This window comes from Podarcis muralis, chromosome 2 (genome assembly GCF_964188315.1).
Source record: "Podarcis muralis chromosome 2, rPodMur119.hap1.1, whole genome shotgun sequence".
In the NCBI taxonomy this organism is placed as follows: Eukaryota; Metazoa; Chordata; class Lepidosauria; order Squamata; family Lacertidae; genus Podarcis; species Podarcis muralis.
In genome coordinates this window covers 125,353,660-125,376,095 of record NC_135656.1, presented here as the reverse complement: position 1 = coordinate 125,376,095, position 22,436 = coordinate 125,353,660, and the positions used below count along the sequence as shown (strand labels likewise).

Below are 22,436 nucleotides of genomic sequence, written 5' to 3'. Positions count from 1 at the left end.
CTCCGGTCTATTTTGCAGGGCTGTTGTAACAGGGACACCCTACGCCACTGCCCAGGGCAGCCCAAAGTGACGTATAACCAATTGTTGTTGTTGTTGTTGTGTTCCACGGTGAGACTCCAAGGTCTTCTGTGTCATGTTTCCTGTGCAGTGGATGCTTGGGTTGCGTGCAGAAGGCACATTCCCAACCTGCAGTGCCATGTCTGTGCATGTGCGGGTTGCAATTCGGTGCTTCTGCACATGCGCAAAGCGTGATTTAGTGGTTCTGCACATGTGCAAGGGCTGAAACCCGGAAGTAACCTGTTCTGGTACTTCCGGATTCCATGCGGTGCCCAACCCGAAAACACACAACTCAAAGCATCTGTAACCTGAGGTATGACTGTCTTTTGGAAGGCAGCGGGAAGTCTGTTCTCAGGGCCTGCTCCACCTTGAGGGAAACTGAGGCAGCCCCCTCAGGCAGGATATGCAGGGAGGGGCAAGGGGGGGACGGAGCTGAGTCCCATTTGGCCTGCCCTGATTTAACCCTCTATCCCAGGCATAGGCACCTGTCAGGGAACTGCCATCGGAGCCAGGAGTGGAGGCAAGGCTCCCAAGCGATGCCGGAGAAGGGCCCAGCAGGGAGAGAGGGGACTAATCGGCAGGGGAAGGAAATTAGTGCGACACCAGGGAGAAAGGCGGGCAGAGGCGGGCTTCAGAGAGATGGCTCCAGGACTCTTCGCCAGAGACCAGCGGGGAGAGCACGGGTCCTCCGCTGCCCACACCCACCCTGCGCAGAAGACTTCAGCGCAGGGAGGCTAGGCGGAGACTATCCGTCAAGGAACTTGACTATCCGTCAAGGAAGAAGTTCAGGAAACGCCCACTGACTGATTCTGCCAGTGACTGAGACAGCCGCGAAGTCAGGACTGTCCGGCCAGGGAAAGGTTTATCCAGGCAACCTTGCCAAGAGTGGCGGCAACTTACGCACGAGCAACCATCAATTTCCATTACAGCACCCTAAGGCCCATGGGCCGGAAGTTTGGAAAAACTTTAAAAAGTATAAGAACTCACATTAGGTAGTGAAAAAATAGTAATTAAAACAAAATGCTTATAAAAAATAAGATAATTAGTTAACATTTAGCTTCTGTTACACATTATATCCACATAAGTCAATATATACAGTGGTGCCCGCTCAAGACGAATGCCTCGCAAGACGGAAAACCCGCTAGACAAAAGGGTTTTCCGTTTTGGAGGTGCTTCGCAAAACGAATTTCCTATGGGCTTGCTTCGCAAGACAAAAATGTCTTGCGAGTTCCTGCAGGGTTTTTTTCCTTCCCCCCCCTTTTCCCCAAGCCGCTAAGCCGCTTATCAGCTGATCCGCTAAGCCGCTTATCAGCTGATCCGCTAAGCCGCTTAACAGCTGATCTGCTAAGCCGCTTATGAGCTGATCCGCTAAGCCGCTTAACAGCTGATCCGCTAAGCCGCTTGTCAGCTGATCCGCTAAGTAGCTAATAGCGCTAATCCGCTAATGGGCTTGCTTCGCAAGACAAAAAAACTGCGGAACGGATTCTTTTCGTCTTGCGAGGCACCACTGTAAGTATATAAAGTATAAAGAGATGTGCCCTTTGGGAAATTTGGTTTTGGCAACCGCAAAACAACATCCTTCAAATCAACACTTGCAATAGGGAAGACAAACGTACAAGATCCTGGCTTTTTCCTGAGATATGACACTTGTTTAGAGATTATTGTACACTAAACAGGGCACTTTAATACATATCAATGCGTCCCATGTCTTAGTGTATCAAAGTGCCCCAATTGACATTTTCAAAAAACTAACAATTGTTAATAAAGCCACTGAACTTATTTGAAAATCACGTGTAATCCTGATTACTGAGTGGAATAACTTACCTTTGATTTATTTATTTATTTATTTATTTATTTATTTATTTTTAAATAATATTTATTCAACCTTTACAATCCAAATTTTCAATAACTTTCTTTCCACAACTTCCCCTCACCTCCCCTTCTTGTATTCCGTGTCCAAATATTTATCCAACAAGTTTTTATCCCTAAATTCTTAACCTTAATTTGTTATTATATTCAATTCAGTTTGTATATCAACTTTTAACTTATATACACCAATCATTTATGCTTAGAAACTTTTTCTAAGATCGACCCAGTTTCCCTTCCACGAATTCCCCATTTTTATACTAGTTACAACACCAAATTAAAAAAAAAAGAATAGAAAAAATCAAACACCCTTTGGATTTCCAAACCCCACCCTCCCTTTTACCTTTGGTATTTTAAAATCTTAACTAAATGATGTAAAAAAGTGTTGGAACACTTTTACATTTCACATAATTTTTAGTTGGTCATGCTAAAAACACACCTACTCTCTTCAAACGCCAACGGCTAACTGGTGGCCAGCGCAGTCGCAACTGTTCTACTCACACATGTATAGGCACATTTGGGTGATGTCGTAGGACAAATAACATTTCTCGATATTGAAATATTGTTGGTGTGTCAATGTCCCCCTTGTGTCAATGTGCCCCACCTCCCCCATTCAGCATTTTCAGAGGAGGGGGAAGAAGGGGAAAGTGTGTCCCACCAGATAAGACTCCCATCCTCCCTGGCCATGGGCCATCCTTGCTTGGGCAGGTGGTACTTTGAGTCCAACCACATCTGGAGGACCAGAGATGCCTCAACTCAGCATAGAAGGTTCCTCTAGGGCTCAGTGTTACTTGGGAGTTGGTGGAACAGGATCTTAAGGGTTCTTGAGACAATTGTTCAGGGATTATGATTGGTATCCAGACCCTAACACTATAAAGCCAAGGTGTCTCCACTGAGCAGTTTATCAACCCTGCTGGCCGCTGGGGAAGACCTTCAGAAGGAAATGGTTTACCCCCAAAGTTGCTTCCTTCCTTTCTCTGCTGCTGCTGCCCACACTAAAGGAATGTCTGGATGAAATCCCAGGGATGTCTGGCTCCTATGTCCAGTTGATATTCTAGAAAAAAGTGTGGCTAAGATTCCGAGTCACAGTCGTGGCTGAGAAATACAGCCAGGGAATCTGAAACTGATTTGAAGATTGATTTCTTTACACAGTATTGTTGTTGTCATCAGTATGCAGATGACACCCAGCTCTACCTCTCCTTTAAATCAGAATCAGTGAAGGCGGTGAAGGTCCTGTGTGAGTGCCTGGAGGCGGTTGGAGGATGGATGGCGGCTAACAGATTAGGTTGAATCCTGACAAGACAGAAGTACTGTTTTTGGGGGACAGGGAGCGGGTTGGTGTGGGGGATTCCCTGGTCTTGAATGGGGTAACTGTGCCCCTGAAGGACCAGGTGCGCAGCCTGGGAGTCATTTTGGACTCACAGCTGTCCATGGAGGCGCAGGTTAACTCTGTGTCCAGGGCAGCTGTCTACCAGCTCCACCTGGTACGCAGGCTAAGACCCTACCTGCCCGCGAACTGTCTCGCCAGAGTGGTGCATGCTCTAGTTATCTCACGCTTGGACTACTGCAACACGCTCTACGTGGGGCTACCTTTGAAGGTGACCCGGAAACTGCAATTAATCCAAAATGCGGCAGCTAGACTGGTGACTGGGAGTGGCCGCCGGGACCACATAACACCAGTTCTGAGAGATCTGCATTGGCTCCCAGTACTTTTCCGAGCACGATTCAAAGTGTTGGTGCTGATCTTTAAAGCCCTAAATGGCCTCGGTCCTGTATACCTGAAGGAGCGTCTCCACCCCCATCGTTCAGCCCAGACACTGAGATCCAGTGCCGAGGGCCTTCTGGCGGTTCCCTCATTGCGAGAAGTGAGGCTACAGGGAACCAGACAGAGGGCCTTCTCGGTAGTGGCGCCCGCCCTCTGGAACGCCCTCCCATCAGATGTCAAAGAGATAAATAATTACCTGACATTCAGAAGACATCTTAAGGCAACCCTGTTCAGGGAGGTTTTTAATATGTAACGCTGCACTGTTTTTAACACTGATTGGGAGCCGCCCAGAGTGGCTGGGGAAACTCAGCCAGATGGGCGGGGTATAAATAATAAATTGTTGTTGTTGTCGTTGTTGTTGTTATATTACATTCAGGTGGACACACCACTGGTTTTATCTTCTTTCTATTTTCCACACTCAGTGTTATTCACCTTTAATACTCACCTTTTTCAGTGTAACACATATTTTTATCTTGTGATCTTCAAATGTAAAGAGGTATAACAATTTAATAAATAAATCCCAATTGGAGCAGAGCTAGAATATCCAGAAGCCCTTGGCCACCCAGGGCAAAGGAGGAAGAACAGTGAGAGAGGCCTGGACAGGGAATCTCCGCTAAGATAAGCCAGTGTCAGGAGGCGGGTGCGAGACCCGGCGGCATATAATTATTCTAAATCATAATGGGGGTGGGTGTCTCAATCTGGCCTTCCCAGCAGTCAGGCTCCAGCTGCTTTCCTTCTGCATCTCCAGCTCTCTCCATTCAAGAATGTAAGGCTGAGAGATGGAGGTCCAACCCCAAGAACATTCTCCAACTGAGCACTCCTTCAACCGACCACAAGCACCAAGCCTTGTCACTAGACTTATATATGGGTCTCCCAAAATGGTCAGTATGCACCTCCTGAGGCCAAAGGGACTGTGCAGGTGATGAATAAAGATCTAGAGGTCGAAGGGGACAAAATGTGGCCCAAGGGGTGGAGGATTATAGTGCAGCAGATGAAGAACTTCATGATGAACTTAGGACCCTGATGAATCTTGGCCAGGTTCATGGAACATAGAACAGCTCCCTTTCCTGTGAGAAACCACTTTTTATAAAACGTAAAGCCCACAGTTCAACCGTATTCTAAGATAATGCTGAGTCATTAACAATAATTAAGTGTTATGAAAGGCTGATGATGCATTACCATTATTTAACATTATTTCATTTGCCTATGCTAAAAAATTGGAACATAAGGAGGACAGGAGAGAATTTACAAGACGTTAAAATACGAGCAGATGCTAATTGATGTGTATAATATTCCTTTGTTCTCTTCCTAGGTTTCCTCCTCCCCCCCCCCCCGCTCCTCACTGTTGAAAGAAGACAATGGAGAAGGCAGTCAAAATTCTGGAGGGCCATGTCCAATGGGAATAATAAAGAAACCATATAAATTCATGGAATGTGAAAAGAGAGAGGAGAAACAATTTGAAAGTATGGAGTGTGGGAAGAGTTTCATTGACAGTGGAACACTTGGAAAACATCAACGGACTCACACAGGAGAGAAACCATTTAAATGCATGGAGTGTGGAAAAAGCTTTGGTTGGAGTTCAAACCTTCGCATACATAAACACACTCACACAGGGGAGAAACCATATAAATGTAAGGAGTGTGGAAAGAGCTTCAGTCAGATTGGACACCTTAGAAACCATCAACGAACCCACACAGGAGAAAAACCGTATAAATGTACGGAGTGTGGAAAGAGCTTCACCGATAGTGGAACATTTAGAAAACATCAACAGACACACACGGGCGAGAAACCATTCAAATGCATGGAATGTGGAAAGAGCTTCAGTCACGGTGGACACCTTAGAATCCATCAACGGATTCACACAGGGGAGAAACCATTTAAATGTTTGGAGTGTGGAAAGAGTTTCAGTACAAATAGAGGACTGAATATTCATCATAAAACTCACACTGGGGAAAAACCATTTAAATGTATGCTGTGTGAGAAGAGCTTCACTGTTAGTAGAACACTTAGAATCCATTATCGAACTCACACAGGGGAAAAACCATTTGAATGTATGGATTGTGGAAAGAGATTCAGTCACAGTGGAACACTTAGAATCCATCAACGAACTCACACAGGGGAGAAACCATTTAAATGCATGGAATGTGGAAAGTGCTTTATTGATGGTACAGCACTTAGTATCCATCATCAAACTCACACAGGGGGAAAACCATTTGAATGTATGGATTGTGGAAAAAGCTTCACTTGTAGTGGAACACTTAGAATCCACCAACGGACTCACACAGGGGAGAAACCATATAAATGTATGGAGTGTGGAAAGAGCTTCACTTCTAGTGGAGCAGTAAGAAGACATCAGTGGACTCACTCAGGGGAAAAACCATTAAAATGCATGGAATGTGGAAAGAGTTTTATTGAGAGGAGAGATCTGAGAACCCATTATCAAACTCACACTGGGGAGAAACCATTTAAATGCACCGAGTGCGGAAAGAGCTTCAATCGCAGTGGAACACTTAGAGAACATCAATGGACTCACACAGGGGAGAAACCATATAAATGTATGGATTGTGGAAAGAGATTCAGTCACAGTGAAACACTAAGAAAACATCAACGAACTCACGCAGGGGAGAAACCGTTTAAATGCATGGAATGTGGAAAGAGCTTTATTGATGGTACAGCACTTAGTATCCATCATCAAACTCACACACGGGAAAAACCATATAAATGTATGGAGTGTGGAAAGAGCTTCACTTCTAATGGAGCAGTAAGAAGACATCAAAGGATTCACACAGGGGAGAAACCATTAAAATGCATGGAGAGTTGAAAGAGTTTTATTGAGAGTAGAGAGCTGAGAGCCCATTATCAAACTCACACTGGGGAGAAACCATTTAAATGCACCGAGTGCGGAAAGCTTCAGTCGCAGTGGAACACTTTGAAAACATCAATGGACTCACACAGGGGAGAAACCATTTAAATGTAAGGAGTGTGGAAAGGGCTTCACCAATGTTGGAAATGTTAGAAGACATCAACGGACTCACACGGGAGAAACCATTTAAATGTATGGAGAGTTGAAAGAGTTTCTTTCAGAGTGGAACCCTAATTTCACACACAGGAAACTTAGACGACATCAACAGACTATTTGTTTGTCGGGGACAAGCAAATAATTGTATGGAGTGTGGAAAGAGCTTCAATAGAAGTGGAAACCTTGGCAAACACCAGCAAACTCAGAAGGAAAACCACTTACGTATATGGAGCGTAGATAGCGCTTCAGTCCTGATGTTCCTACAAAACATCAATGGACTCGCAAGGACAATCCACAAACTAAAAAATCATAGTTTGAATGGAAGTAGTGTGGGAAGTGCTTCAATTGCTTTATATATAGATAATTTTATTAATACTGTATATAATTTTTTTTACAAATTGCATTCAAAAATGGAAGCATTCACTTCCGGGTTCTTGGCGTTTGAAAGCCCCAAACATTCGACTTCCAAAGCGTTCAACAACCAAGATTCCACTGGGTATCCAGCAATTGTGTGTTGTCCAACGATATCCATTCTTTTAACCAACACAAAGAGGCTGCTTCATGGTAGAAAATCCAGCAATGCGAAGCCACCTCTATTTTTAGTATTTATCAAAATTTTATACTTTCTTCTTGGTGTTTCCCCTCGCCAGAGTAATCATGAAATATCTCTTTGCCATTTGTTAAAGAAGCTTGTATTATTTATTATTGGTATCATTTAGAATACAAACAGTATCTTAGGTAAAACATTTCTCTTTATGGTTGAAATCCTTCGTAAAAGTGAAAGTTTCATCCTCATATTTCCAAATGCTTTTTTTTACATCTTTTGATACTCTAACATAATTGGAATATGTTGTCATTCAGCGTTTTTCAAATAAACTCTTATTTAGTTTCCATCTATGCAATGAACTCTTTTCACCCCTCATTATCATCCATGTTGAGTTTTGATCTGATATAGTTCTTGGCTGGATCTCTACAGTCTTTTTTTTTATATAAATATTTTTATTGAGTTTCATTTCTTATAATCAGGAATATACAGAATAAAGAAAAAAGGAAGAGAATAAAGAGAAGAAGAAATATAAAAAAACCAACTTTCCATAATATTTTTACCAATCCAACTGGACTTCCCCACATCCTCCAAATCCTGCATTCTTTGTAATAAAAATATCAGCAATTTGTTACCTTATTTCATATCTTATTGTATCTTTCAGTTATCATGTTTCTAAATTCCAAATACTGTATCCCAATTCTTATACTTTTTAGAATAAACATAATAAAATTATTTCATGTTTCCACCTCTTTTTTCTTATAACTTAATTTTCAATTCATCAAAGTCAAGTTGCTGAAGCTAAAGTTTCCTAATCGTGCACATTCTTAACATTCGTACAGCTTATAATTTTTTTGCAAATAGTCCTTAAATTTTTTCCAGTCCTCTTCCATTGTTTCCTCTCCCAAATCTCGGATTCTGCCAGTCATTTCGGCCAATTCCATGTAGTTCAACAACTGCGTCTGCCATTCCTCCAGCGTGGGTAAATCTTGAGTCTTCCAATGCTTTGCAATGAGGATTCTTGCTGCTGTAGTAGCATACATAAACAAAGTTCTATCCTTCTTTGACACTTTCTGGTCTACCATGCCCAGGAGGAAGGCCTCTGGTTTCTTGGGAAAGGTATACCTAAATACCTTTTTTAATTCATTGTAAATCATTTCCCAGAAGGCCTTCACTTTTGGGCAGGTCCACCAGAGGTGAAAGAATGTCCCTTCTGCCTCCTTACATTTCCAACATTTATTGTCAGACAGGTGGTATATCTTAGCTAGCTTGACTGGGGTCATGTACCACCGGTATACCATTTTCATAATGTTTTCCTTCAAGGCACTACATGCCGTAAACTTCATTCCGGTGTTCCATAACCTTTCCCAGTCCTCAGACATAATGTTATGCCCAATGTCCTGTGCCCATTTTATCATGGCAGATTTAACTGTCTCATCCTGTGTGTTCCATTTAAGCAGCAAGTTGTACATTCTCGAAAGTATCTTAGTTTTTGGTTCTAACAGTTCCGTCTCTAGTTTCGATTTTTCCATCTGGAAACCAACTTTTTTGTCTATTTTAAAAACCTCTTGAATTTGAGCGTAATGTAACCAGTCCCGCACCTTATTTTTTAATTTCTCCAGGCTCTGCAGCCTCCAGTTGTCTCCAATTTTTTCAATTATTTCCCAGTATTTCGGCCAGTAGGCCTCCATATTGTCTTTAATCCTGTAGGCAGTTCCTTCAATATCCAGATCATGTTTCTTCCCGTAGAATCCTTTGAATCAGAAGAACATGTTTACTCTTGTTCTAAATCTCCAAGATTCTGGGGTCTGAATCTCCAAGATTCTGGGTTGGCAAACTAAGGGCCGTGGGCCGGATCAGGCGCAATTGCCTTCTAGATCCGGCCTGTGGACGGTCCAGGAAGCGCACGTGGATTGCCAGCACACACGTTCTTTCCCTCTCCCTCACATGGCAGCGCTTTTCTCCTCAGAGACGAGCAATCTTGTCCCACACCGGGCGACATCAACGGGGGGAGTCGGCTCACCCGCCTGCCTGCCTCTGAAGGGTGGCGCTGGGAAGGGGTGTGTGACGCTGCCTGACGGCTGCTGCTGAGTTTTCCTCTTGCTGCTCCTCCCTCTCCCTCAGTCCGCCCTTCCTTCCTTCTCCGTGCCACTTCCTCATGCGCTTTCTTCGTCACCCCCTCCCCCCTTCATTCCTCCCATGGCATTCAGGCCGTTTGTTGCAGTGGCTGCAGCTGCCGCTTGCGGGTTGGGGAGCAGCAGCAGTTGGTGGGTAAAAGCTGCAGCAACGCCCCGGTTCCCCTGCCTCTGTCCTTCGCTCCGCCGGGGCTTCTGCTTCTGTCTTCTCCAGCCCACGCAGCCTCCTGCCCTGCCCTGGCACCTGGCTGGAAAAGCCCAACTGGGGCTATTGGGACGACAACTGGGACAGGTAAAGCCAAACATCTTCAGGCCTCTTTGCGGGCGGGCCAAAATCGCTCATTTCCCCCCGAAATATAGTCCGGTCCCCAACAAGGTCTGAGGGACAGTGGACTGGCCCCCTGCTGAAAAAGTCTGCTGACCCCTGATCTAGTAGATCCATTGTTGTAACCATATCAAAAAAGTATTTGGTATTTTGCCTTCTTTTCAGACACTTTCCCTCAGTGTTCTCTCATAGTCCAGTGATCCTACTCCATTAAATTCACCCATAATAATTATATTTCTGCCATAAGCCTCAGACATACTTTCCTCCAGTTGTTGGAAGAAATCTCATGCGAAAAGTGGCTCTGAATCTGAAAGTCCCAGTCCCAAGTCTCAATCCTGCCACCCTAAGATATTATAAGCAAGCCCCACATTCCTCTTTCCTCCTGCAATAGGGAGGTTAGAACGACACTTAATACCCGGCAGGGATCATAAGAGCCAGAATTGCTTTGCATTCACAAACGCTGTGTGAAATATCACTAGTGAACAGAATAATTTAAAGAAGGAAACCAACAACAGTATTAAAAGAGAGAAAAACTGGATTTGAAATGACCAAACCACAAGATGAGAAGTCTCCCTACTAAATGAGGGAAGGGGGAGGCATTGGGGGGGCTTTTGAAGTCTCCCTGCTGGCAAGGGAATTCCAGAGCAAGGGCGCCTCTGTCTGTCTGGAATCCCTCACTGCCTCATCTCCAGCAGGAAGGGGGGATTTCCAGACTGGGACCCTTCACTCTTAGGGGGAGGTGCTGGGGCCTGGGCAGTTGGATGGATGGACATCAGCCTGCAGAAATGCACCCCCTTCCTTTCACAGGACTGTTGTGGTGTTGCTTGTGTGTGACAAGGCAACACTCAAGAACAGTTCCCACCAACCAACATTACATCATTCCTCCACTGCCCACAAGAGGGCGATCTAGAATTGCAGAGTTGGAAGGGGCCACGAGGGTCATCTAGTCCAGCCACCTGCAATGCAGGAATATTTTGTCCAAAGTGGGGTTCAAACCCCCGACCCATAGATTCAGAGTCGCATGCTCTACCGACTGAGCTCTAAAAGGGAGAGTTTCAGTTCAAGCAGAGCCCAGAATAATTAGGGTTGCCATATTTCAAAAAGTAAAAACCAGGACAACCCCAAAACTGTAGAACTTTTTCTTTTTTAGACAAGGCCCCAAATAAACGCCAAAAAAAAGCCCATGATTTTTCGACTGACTTGTCTTAAATTCAGGACAAAGTGTCATCTTTTGGAAATTCTGCCTTTGAAATCTTTTGCAAGTCTTTCTTTTGAATTGAGGGGGGGGGCATTCAATCTGGCCAGTCCCCACGCAAAAGAATAAATGGAAACGTATCAAAAAGGGCAGCATTTGGAAACCACCTGGTTGCAAACCACTCTGGGTCCTTTGGCCTCCTGCTAGCAGAACTGCCTAAACTGCTGGCTCCGCACATGGGAGCAGAGTAGGACTTACTTCCGAGTAAGCAGGCATCGGATGGAAAATTGTGTATCAATAAGGCTTTTGGCCGTGAATTCATACCTACAGCTGTCGCAGGAAACACCCCCCCCCTTTTCATAACACTAATGCACAAGCACCACACGCACCTCCCACCACCCCGACTTGGAGATGCCCCTTTTAGAGGAACATCCCCTAAAAGCCTTCCGTAAATAAGGAAGCGCTACCTTGTCAGCCCCAATCTAGAGAAACCCCGAAATTCCTCGCTTATTTCCCCGGAGCGCTCCGTCTCGCCCTATTTTTCTTACGAGTAGACCGGGCGACTAAACTCTAGGTCAACCAACGGTGGCCCGACCAATCAGCGTTACCGAACAGCGCCCCTTGCGGCGGCCACGCAGGTACTGCACGCTACAGCCGCTCTTTTCCCTCTGACAGCTCTCAAATACAAAGTTTCCGAATTCAATTGACCGTGACTGATCTAATCAAAATGTTGCAAGTTGTTTCCGAAAGGCGAAAGTGCTTTGAACTTCAGCGACAGTATTCTTTATAAATTCACCATAAATCGGCCGTACCTTGGATTTTCACCGGACCACTTTTATTACACTACATATTTCAGGGACTACCAAAGGGGGGAGGCCTGGGGTTGATCGGCCATAATCCCCCGACCTGCAGTCACATACACGGCTGCCCTTCTCCGGATGGCGGGGCAACCTTGATAACCATCGTGATGGGCTCAGACGGAATGCTATCAGAAACACAATAAACTGAATACGGTAGTGTATTCCATACAGACTCTGACAAAGGACCCTGGCCGGATTCCCCTCAGGGGGCAGGAAAACTTCGCCCTTTCCTTTGTTCCTGGAAATGACTCATGTGGGGTGGGGAGAGGAGGTCTCTGCCAGGTGTCAGGACACTCAGATTACCTGGGTAGCCCCTCCTCGACTCCTCCTGGTTTTTTAATATAATCATGATGTAAATATGATGTAATTCTGGGAGTGTAGTCAAGGGGATTAGTGATTAATAAAAGTTGGGGTCTCCCATTGTCCGGGGCTTCCATCTTGCTTCACCTCGTGGACGGTGGGAGTCCTGTCGCGACAGTCTTTCCTTAATAAAGACCAAGCCTACTGGCTGCTGTTTTGCTCTGACTTGCTCTGGTTGGTGTCTTTGTTTCGTCCAAGGGAGCCCTCGGATTTTCCGGTAACACAGCTAAAAGGAAAAAAGAGAGGAGGTTCTTTATGCAGGCCCCAAACTAGACCCCAAGCAGCTATTTAAGGGCAGTGAGGGAAGAATTATTAGTTGGGAAGTGACACTGGGAGGAAGGAAGAACAGTCCTGGAGGAAGAATTATACACAGCAAATGGGAAGAAATCAGACTTTGACATACTGTATGGGATGCAGGCAGTGGTGAGGGGCTTTTTATACAGCCTTCTTTCTAGAGAAGCTCCAAAAGCCAGATATATGAGCAGAAATCAGGGCGAATGAGAAGAAATCCACTCAGAAAGCAGGGATCCCGGGGAATCTGCCTCCTCGGCGCCTGAAACTGAGGCGAGGCTCAGATCCCGAAGGGCGGGAAGTTGGGAAAAGGCGGGAAAAGTCGTTGAGGGGAAGGAGCAGCGGGGGGAGGGGCTCCTCCTCTCTTCTCCCTCAGAGACACAACTGGGACCCTCTTGTGAGGGGAGCAGAAAGGGGTCTCTCTCTCTCCCCCCCCCTCACAACCCCATTGCACTCCTCTCATGGCGGAAGGGGAGCCCCCCCTCTCCCTGCCGGGCCAAGGGGGTCTCTGGGCGCAGGAGAGCCTGTGGGGAGGAGGGGGGAGAGGAAAGGAAGCGCCCCTTCTCTCTCAGGCAGCCCCATGTCTCTTCCCACCCCCAGGGCTGGGTCCATCTCTGGGCTTCACAGAGGACCCCCCTGGGCTGGGGGGGGGAGGGACCCCCCTTGGCTTCCCTGGCTCAGCCCCTCCCCCACTCTTCTGACCCACAGGGGGAGGGGCAGCCTTTCCCTCCTTCTCACTCAGCCTCTCCCCTCCCAACCTCCCTGTTTGCAGATTGAAAACCACCTCCTTCTCTCCCCGCAAACCCAGGTCACCCCCAGATATGATGCCCCCCGAAGCCATCTCGCCCCCTGCTGTGGGGAGGAGGAAGGAGGGGGGCCAGGTCCCCATGGAGCCCCCGAGGCAGCGCCGTCCCGTCCTCTTCCCATCCCAACACAGGGAGGGGCTGCTCTGGAGATGTAGCTCTAGGGGCAAGCGCATCCCAAAAGGAACCGGAAGTGTCGCTAAATGTGCCAGAACCCCCCCCCCCCAGCCCTTTCTATTGCAGACAAGGAGAGCGGGCTAATCCGGAGCCAGGGAGGCGGAGGACCAAGAGGTAAAGGGGGAGAGGAGGGGGGATAAGAGGGGGAGGGAGGACGAAGAGACCCCCCCCCGAAGGAAAGCGCCCTCCCTGGGGCCCGTCGACAGGGGCCCCGATCCAGGCCCCGACCCAGGGGGGAAGGGGGGACCCAACACCTGCAGGGATCTACACCTTGCAAGATCTCCTGGGCAGCAGCAGCACCGCCAGACTCCCCTTTCTCTTTCCTGGGGGGCCGAGAGATGCTCAGCTGCCGTGGCGGGAAGGGGAAGGAGGACCCCAAGCAGGGCTGGGGGTGGGGCTGAGGCCCCCCATTCTCCCTGGGGTCGTGGGGCGCCTGGCTGGGTCCCCAAGAGACCAGCTCAGCTTGTTCTGGGGATAAGCTTTCGTGTGCATGCACACTTCTTCAGATTGGACAGTTTTCTACCTGAAATTTGGGGAACACTTTCTCTTTCCTCTCAATAATATCTCTTTCAAACTGTGAACTTTCAGTCCAAAAACCTCTCCCTTTATCTTGTCCAAACAAGATGATTTGATGGTATTGAAACCAATCCGCCACCACACCTCCCACCTCATCCTGTTTATTCAGTTTTATTTCTTCTTCCGAAAAGTCCAAAAGATCTCTGTAAGTTGCCCATTGCTTCTTCCCTATTGCATTTTTTAAAAAGCTGTTGCTTTTGTGGGTGGAAGCCAGAGAGGTGTTTTTCTTTCCAGTAGATTATTATATTTATCCCATACTGTAAAAAGGATTTTCTGAATAACCTGATTCATAGAGCTCTTGTGTGTTTTAGTTTTATCATGCCATAAATAAGCGTGCCAACCAAACATATTCTTACGACCTTTGTTCTAAGAAAAAACCTGCTCCTTTCCCCTTATGGGGTATCCAAGAGCCCATATACTCCTTAAGTGGGTTCCATATTGGTAGGAGAAAATAACAGAGGCCAACCAGAGTATATGGAGAAGCAAAGTGGCTAGTAAGCCTGATCTTTATTGCAACAGTGCCCCCCCCCTCACCACAACCAGGAGGGAGGTGTGCAAGGCCTTATATAGTCTTTTGAAATTGCCCACCCAAGACCACCCCCCCCCCAAACATACAGAAGGAGAATGTCTACAGCAGGAATACATCACAGGAGGCGCTCTACAGCAGAAAACCTGTCCCCAAGGATACCTGTTAATGGTCACTAACTGCATTACCTGGGCAGCCTGGCCATTCTTTTGTGATGGTAAATACTTTAGTTCCTGAATCCAGATCACTGGCTCACCCTGTTCATCCCTCCTTAAGGCAGTATTCGTAAGCACAAAGACAATGGGAAGGCTTCCATTTGCCTCCTTTACTGCAGAGGAATATTTGAGTAGGTTTCTGAGCACAATTCAAAGTGTTGGTGCTGACCTTGAAAGCCCTAAACGGCCTCAGTCCTGTATACCTGAAGGAGCGTCTCCACCCCCATCGTTCTGCCCGGACACTGAGATCCAGCGCCGAGCGCCTTCTGGCGGTTCCCTCCCTGCGAGAAGTGAGGTTACAGGGGACAGGTTATTATTATTATTATTATTATTATTATTATTATTATTATTATTATAGGTCTGTGGTGCTCAATGTTTAGGTATAGTAAATATTAGGATTTAATTAGAACTTGTGTGTTATAGCGGGGATATGTTATAAAATAGTCTCAGTGTATTTTAAAATGGGAGTTATGTGAAGGGTTTTTTTGTGTTTGATCCGTGTTTCTGTGTAAATACTGTGTGTCAGACTGAGAATGTCATCAGGAAGGTATAAGAAAGGGTGCACCTGCTTCTGAGCATCAGAAATGAGCATGGAAAGAGTTAATATCATAAACCCTCTGTAACAAGCAGCTGTAGTTGGGATTTAATATCAGCTCATGAAAAGTTGGGCACATGACCCGGAAAGCTGCCTGGCTCCCTCCGTCTGAAGGCGGAGATATGCAGCACACGCCATAGTCAAATTCGGCTGGACTTGCCATGGGAACGCAGAAGGGGCAACCAAGGAAGGGGGAGACGGCCAAAGAAACCTGCTCTCACACAAGTGCCCCCCCCCTGTCAATTCCGTGACATTAGCAAAGCCCAAGTTCATACACCAGCCCCTATTTAAAAGAGGCCCCCGTAATGACGACACTGAACTGCCCTTTACGGTTGCCGTAAGTTACTCTCTAGGGACGTGGGTGGCACTGCGGGTTAAACCACAGAGCCTAGGGCTTGCTGATTAGAAGGTTTTAATCCCTGTGACGGGGTGAGCTTCCGTTGCTCGGTCCCTGCTCCTGCCAACGTAGCTGTTCGAAAGCAGGTCAAAGTGCAAGTAGATAAATAGGTACCACTCCAGCGGGAAGGTAAACGGCGTTTCCGTGCGCTGCTCTGGTTCGCCAGAAGCAGCTTAGTCCTGCTGGCCACATGACCCGGAAGCTGTACGCCGGCTCCCTCGGCCAATAAAGCGAGATAAGCGCCGCAACCCCAGAGTCGGCCACGACTGGACCTAATGGTCAGGGGTCCCTTTACCTTTAAGTTACTCTCTAAGTCCCAAAAGTGTGTAGCAACTCCAGTCTACGTTACAGGGCTGTTGTAACAGGGACACCCTACGCCCCAGCCCTGCCTCCCCCCCTCCCCCGTCGGGAAATGGGTGTGAAACTGACCGGGACCCCCCCCTCTCCCAGCAAGGGATTAAAAGGGATGAAGGGGGAATGTCACCTTCCTGCCCCGGAGGGCTTTTTCGGAGGTGGGGGTGGGTCTCTTCCCCTGTTGTCTCCGGGGATCGAACCTGGGACCTTCTCAGGAAAGAATCAAGAAAACGGAGCTTGTTTGGAAGGAGAAGTTGTCTGTCCTGGGAGGGAGGGGCCACTCATTCCTCCCCCCCCCCCCCCCGTCAGTGAGCTCTGCTTCCTAGAGAGGCAGGGAGGTTTGGAGGGGGGAGGGGAGGGGCCTGATCCACATTCCCGGAAGAGGAGCAGCTCTGCTGAGGAGGAGGGAAAAGAGGTGCGAAATATATCTATATATTGGGGGGGGGGAGACTGGGGAGTCCATGGAAGGGTTAATGGGGGCGAGAGAGGCCGGGATGGAGACCTCCCCCCCCCCCCCAGTCTCCCTCCTGGGATGGAGAGAGATTTGGCAGGAAGGCTGAGCCAGCCAGGGGGGGCCTCTGGGGAAAGGGGACCCTCGGGGGTGGAGGGAGGAAGGAGGAAAAGTGTGTCCTCCCAGATAATAATCCAATCATCCCTGGCCAGGGAATATGAAACTGATTTGAAGATTGGTGTTTTATTATTATTATTATTATTATTATTATTATTATTATTATTATTATTATTACATTACACTCAGGTAGACACATCACTGGTTTCATCTTCTTTCTTTTCTTTCCCACAATGGATGTGTGTTGTTGTTTAGTCTTTTAGTCGTGTCCAACTCTTCATGACCCCCTGGACCAGAGCACGCCAGGCACTCCTGTCTTCCACTGCCTCCCGCAGTTTGGTCAAACTCATGCTGGTAGCTTCAAGAACACTGTCCAACCATCTCGTCCTCTGTCGTCCCCTTCTCCTTGTGCCCTCCATCTTTCCCAACATCAGGGTCTTTTCCAGGGAGTCTTCTCTTCTCATGAGGTGGCCAAAGTACTGGAGCCTCAGCTTCACGATCTGTCCTTCCAGTGAGCACTCAGGGCTGATTTCCTTCAGAATGGAGAGGTTTGATCTTCTTGCAGTCCATGGGACTCTCAAGAGTCTCCTCCAGCACCATAATTCAAAAGCATCAATTCTTCGGCGATCAGCCTTCTTTATGGTCCAGCTCTCACTTCCATACATCACTACTGGGGAAACCATAGCTTTTACTATACGGACCTTTGTTGGCAAGGTGATGTCTCTGCTTTTTAAGATGCTGTCTAGGTTTATCAGTCCTTTTCTCCCAAGAAGCGGCGTCTTTTAATTTCGTTACTGCTGTCACCATCTGCAGTGATCATGGAGCCCAAGGAAGTAAAATCTCTCACTGCCTCCATTTCTTCCCCTTCTATTTGCCAGGAGGTGATGGGACCAGTGGCCATGATCTTCGTTTTTTTGATGTTGAGCTTCAGACCATATTTTGCACTCTCCTCTTTCACCCTCATTAAAAGGTTCTTTAATTCCTCCTCACTTTCTGCCATCAAGGTTGTGTCATCTGCATATCTGAGGTTGTTGATATTTCTTCCGGCGATCTTAATTCCGGCTTCAGATTCATCCAGCCCAGCTTTTCGCATGATGAATTCTGCATATAAGTTAAATAAGCAGGGAGACAATAAACAGCCTTGTACTCCTTTCCCAATTTTGAACCAATCAGTTGTTCCATATCCAGTTCTAACTGTAGCTTCTTGTCCCACATAGAGATTTCTCAGGAGACAGATGAGGTGATCAGGCACTCCCGTTTCTTTAAGAACTTGCCATAGTTTGCTGTGGTCAACACAGTCAAAGGCTTTTGCATAGTCAATGAAGCAGAAGTAGATGTCTTTCTGGAACTCTCTAGCTTTCTCCATAATCCAGCGCATGTTTGCAATTTGGTTTCTGGTTCCTCTGCCTCTTCTAAATCCAGCTTGCACTTCTGGGAGTTCTCGATCCACATACTGCTTGAGCCTTCCTTGTAGAATTTTAAGCATAACCTTGCTAGCGTGTGAAATGAGTGCAATTGTGCGGTAGTTGGAGCATTCTTTGGCACTTCCCTTCTTTGGGATTGGGATGTAGACTGATCTTCTCCAATCCTCTGGCTACTGCTGAGTTTTCCAAACTTGCTGCCATATTGAGTGTAGCACCTTAACAGCATCATCTTTTAAAATTTTAAATAGTTCAGCTGGAATACCATCACTTCCACTGGCCTTGTTATTTGCAGTGCTTTCTAAGGCCCATTTGACTTCACTCTCCAGGATGTCTTGCTCAAGGTCAGCAACCACACTACCTGGGGTGTACGAGACATCCATATCTTTCTGGTATAATTCCTCTGTGTATTCTTGCTACCTCTTCTTGATGTCTTCTGCTTCTGGTTAGGTCCTTTCCACTTTTGTCTTTTATTATGGTAATCTTTGTATGAAATGTTCCTTTCATATCTCCAATTTTCTTGAAGAGATCTCTGGTTCTTCCCATTCTGTTGTTTTCCTCTATTTCTTTGCATTGCTCGTTTAAGAAGGACTTCTTGTCACTACTTGCTATTTTTTGAAAATCTGCATTCAATTTCCTGTATCTTTCACTATCTCCCTCGCATTTTGCTTGCCTTCTCTCCCCCGCTATTTGTAAGGCCTCGTTGGACAGCTACTTTGCTTTATTGCATTTTTTTTTCCAGAGGCAGCAACTTTTATTTTTTTAAAAGATATTTATTGAAATTTTCCACTTTAATACATTAAAAAAACAACAAAAAACAACAAAAAAGTTTAAAAACACATAGAGTTCACAATCCTTATTTTTCTATAACATATTTCCCTGACTTCCCCACACCTCCCCTTCTTATGTTCCAATTCAAATTGTTAGTTCAGCAAGTTCTTATCCCTAATTTTTTACCTTTTTCTATTTAGTTCATTTTAAAAAAAAACCAATTTTACCTTATAAACATCAATATTTATACATCAGTACTCATTCTTAAAACCTTTTTCTAAAGTCGACCCAAATTCCCTTCCACGACTTCCCCAATTTTTATACAAATAACAAAACAGAGTAAAAACAAAAACAGATTGTAATTATGCACCCTTTGGATTCCCAAACTCCACCCCCCCTTTCCCGGTTTCAATCCCCAACAAATGTCCATCAGTCTTAATCTACTATCAGCCTGGAGATCTCACGTCCGAGGCTCTTAATTCTCTCTCAATTCCTCTCTGCCGGTTTTTTTGATAGTCCTTAGTATTAAACACCAGATCTCGGAGAAGCTCTAGCCCAATGGGATCCGTGTTTCTTCCAGCCAAACCTCCAATCTTAAAAGTGGAGCCCGAATCTTGTTTCTTACTCCTTTCAAGTCCAAATGTCCCCAAAGCTCCAATTTCCACCTTAATCAGATTTGTAATCCTTGGATCTTCAGAGCTCCACATAAGGAGATCTCTCCATTCTTCAATCTCCAATTCAAACCAGATTTTCGACATCAAGTTCTTATTTTCCTTTGTAGCCATCATGTCGGGCCTCTGGCCCTCCTTTGTCTTCTGCAACATTACAGCTCCTCCTTCCTTTTCCTCAGGAACAACATATATCTCTTTCTCCACACTCTCAAAGCTCTCAAGTTTCTCTTCTTGTCCAGCTGCATGGACTTCCTGAGTCAAGTCCTTATCAAATTCAATGAGTTTATTTACTGTTAAATCCAGAGTTGCAACATTGGTAGCCAAAACATCAATTTGGCCTTGTAACTTTCCCAAGAGAACAAAAACTCTGTCCAATTTAGCTTGTATTTTCCCTCCTTCAGCCATTCTTGTAATGTCCCAAAACCCCCTCTAGAGGGATTTTTGTTACTTAATATTCCTTCCAGTTCAAATCCAAAAGTCAAGTTAGTTTGTATCAGTTCTTCCTTGTTTTCAACAAATTATAACCAAATTGTAACAAATATAACCAGCAGAGACAACAGAAACAAAGTTCTCTTTTTCAGTCTTGACAGCTAATTTGACAGCTGTCAAACTCTTCAATACCTCTTCAACAGGCTCTCTCACGGATCACTCCCGGGTCCGGGGGAGTGGCACTTCAGCTCCCAAAATTAGCTCCAAAATTAGCTCTTATCCTCCAGTTAGATTTCTTATACTGCCAAATCGTGAAATTAATGTCTTTTACCCAATAAAAAAGAAAAGATTCTCTCGACCTTAGTTAGCCGGTCCTTGCTTTAGATTATTTACAAGACGGGGAGACTGACTTCCTGTTTGCGCCTTCCCCGATCGTGCCTAATTCAAAAAAAAATTTTCTTTGCAAATCCAATTTCCGTACTCACGGGTTGTTGCTTTAAAATCCAATTACTCACAAGAAGAAGTCAGCGCTCTCCGGCCATGGCAATGCGGCTTCACTCCGCAGGAGAAGCAGTCGACTCTCAGCACCGCGCCGCTCACCCCGTCCCCCGTTCCGAAGCCTTTAAAAAGGCTCCTTCACAGGTCGGGGGCGCAAATGGTGCCCACCGAGTCACCAGGTTCACAGGCTTCACCGCCTGTGATTTTTAAGGGTCCCCGCGTCGCCGCAGTGGGAAGACCCAAATCCTGCGGAGCTGATTCCCTCTGGAGCTCGGAGGGAATCCACCATTTGCCAATGGCGCTAACCCGGAAGTCTCCCTTTCTTGCATTTCCTTTTCATTGGGATGGTTACGAGCCTCCATCCATAGTTCTTCGGGCGCACTGTCCACCAAATCTAAATCCTTAAACCTGTTCCTCACTTCCACTGTGTATTCATAAGGGATTTGACTTAGATTGTATCTTACCGGCCCTGTGGTTTTTCCTGCTTTCTTCAGTTTAAGCTTGAATTTTGCTATAAGAAGCTGATGATCTGAGCCACAGTCAGCTCCAGGTCTTGTTTTTGCTGACTGTATAGAGCTTCTCCATCTTTGGCTGCAGAGAATATAATCAATCTGATTTCGATGCTGCCCATCTGGTGATGTCCATGTGTAGAGTCCTGTCTTGTGTTGTTGGAAAAGCATGTTTGTGATGTCCAGCTTGTTCTCTTGACAGAACTCTACAGTGGTGCCTCGCAAGACGAAAATAATCTGTTCCGCGAGTCTCTTCGTCTAGCGGTTTTTTCGTCTTGCGAAGCAACCCTATTAGCAGATTAGCGGTTTAGCGGCTATTAAAGGCTTAGCGGCTTAGCGGCTAAAAGGCTATTAGCGGCTTAGCGGCTCAGAAAAGGGGGGATGCGAAAAAAAATAGCAAGCCCATACGGAAATTTGTCTTGCGAAGCAGCTCAAAAACGGAAAACCCTTTCGTCTAGTGGGTTTTTTGTCTTGCGAGGCATTCGTCTTGCGGGGCACCACTGTATTAGCCTTTGCCCTGCTTCGTTTTGGTCTCCAAGGCCAAACTTGCCAGTTGTTCCTTTTATCTCTTGATTCCCTACTTTAGCATTGCAATCCCCTATAATGAGAAGAACATCCTTCTTTGGTGTCACTTCTATAAGGTGTTGTAAGTCTTCATAGAATTGGTCAATTTCAGTTTCTTCAGCACCCGTACTTGGTGCATTAACCTGGATTACTGTGATGTTAAAAGTTCTGCCTTGGATTCATATCGAGATCATTCTATCATTTTTGAGATTGCATCCCAGTACAGCTTTCGCCACTCTTTTGTTGACTATGAGGGCCACTCCATGTCTTTTACGGGATTCTTGCCCACAGTAGTAGATATGGTGGTCATCCAAACTGAATTCGCCCATTGCCGCCCATTTTAGTTCACTGATGCCCAGGATGTCAATATTTATTCTTGCCATCTCATTTTTGACTACATCCAACTTACCCAGGTTCATGGTTCTTACATTCCAGGTTCCTATGCAATATTTTTCTTTACAGCATTGGACTTTCCTTTCGCTCCCAGGCATATCCGCAACTGAGCGTTCTTTCGGCTTTGGCCCAGCCGCTTCATCAGCTCTGGATCTACTTGTACTTGTCCTCCGCTCTTCCTCAGTAGCATGTTGGATGCCTTCCAACCTGAGGGGCTCATCTTCCAGCGTCATAACTTTTATATGCCTGTTGTCTTTGTCCATGGAGTTTTCTTGGCAGGGATACTGGAGTGGCTTGCCAGTTCCTGCTCCAGGTGGATCACGTTTGGTCAAAACTCTCCGCCATGACCTGTCCATCTTGGGTGGCCCTGCACGGCATAGTTGATAGCTTCTCTGAGTTATTCAAGCCCCTTCGCCACGGCAAGGCAGTGATCCATGAAGAGGACAATGGGCATTATTCACCATTAATACTCACCTTTTTCAGTGTCACACATATTTTTATCTTGTGATCTTCAGATAAGAGAGTTATACAAATGTAATAAGTAATTCCCAG

At 46.1% G+C, this 22,436-nt stretch overlaps 2 protein-coding genes, 1 long non-coding RNA gene and 1 pseudogene across 3 annotated transcripts in view; 3 read left to right on the top strand and 1 right to left on the bottom strand.

Annotated features, from left to right (window-relative positions):
• The window catches only part of LOC144326624 (uncharacterized), a 297,359-nt gene that overhangs the window by 225,276 nt on the left and 49,647 nt on the right, over nucleotides 1-22,436 (top strand). The window lies entirely within an intron of this gene.
• On the top strand, nucleotides 4,993-7,275 carry LOC144326649 (uncharacterized; annotated as a pseudogene).
• LOC144326702 (uncharacterized) lies at nucleotides 11,716-13,385 on the bottom strand. Its single transcript, XR_013391681.1, has 2 exons — nucleotides 12,530-13,385; nucleotides 11,716-12,352 (listed from the first exon to the last, which is right to left on the bottom strand). It is a non-coding gene; the product is annotated as an uncharacterized LOC144326702 (long non-coding RNA).
• The window catches only part of LOC114592610 (uncharacterized), a 36,540-nt gene continuing 27,664 nt past the window's right edge, over nucleotides 13,561-22,436 (top strand). Inside the window, exon 1 of the mRNA XM_077923450.1 lies at nucleotides 13,561-15,023. The gene's annotated coding sequence lies outside the window, so the exon portion shown is untranslated. The remainder of the gene's footprint in view (nucleotides 15,024-22,436) is intronic.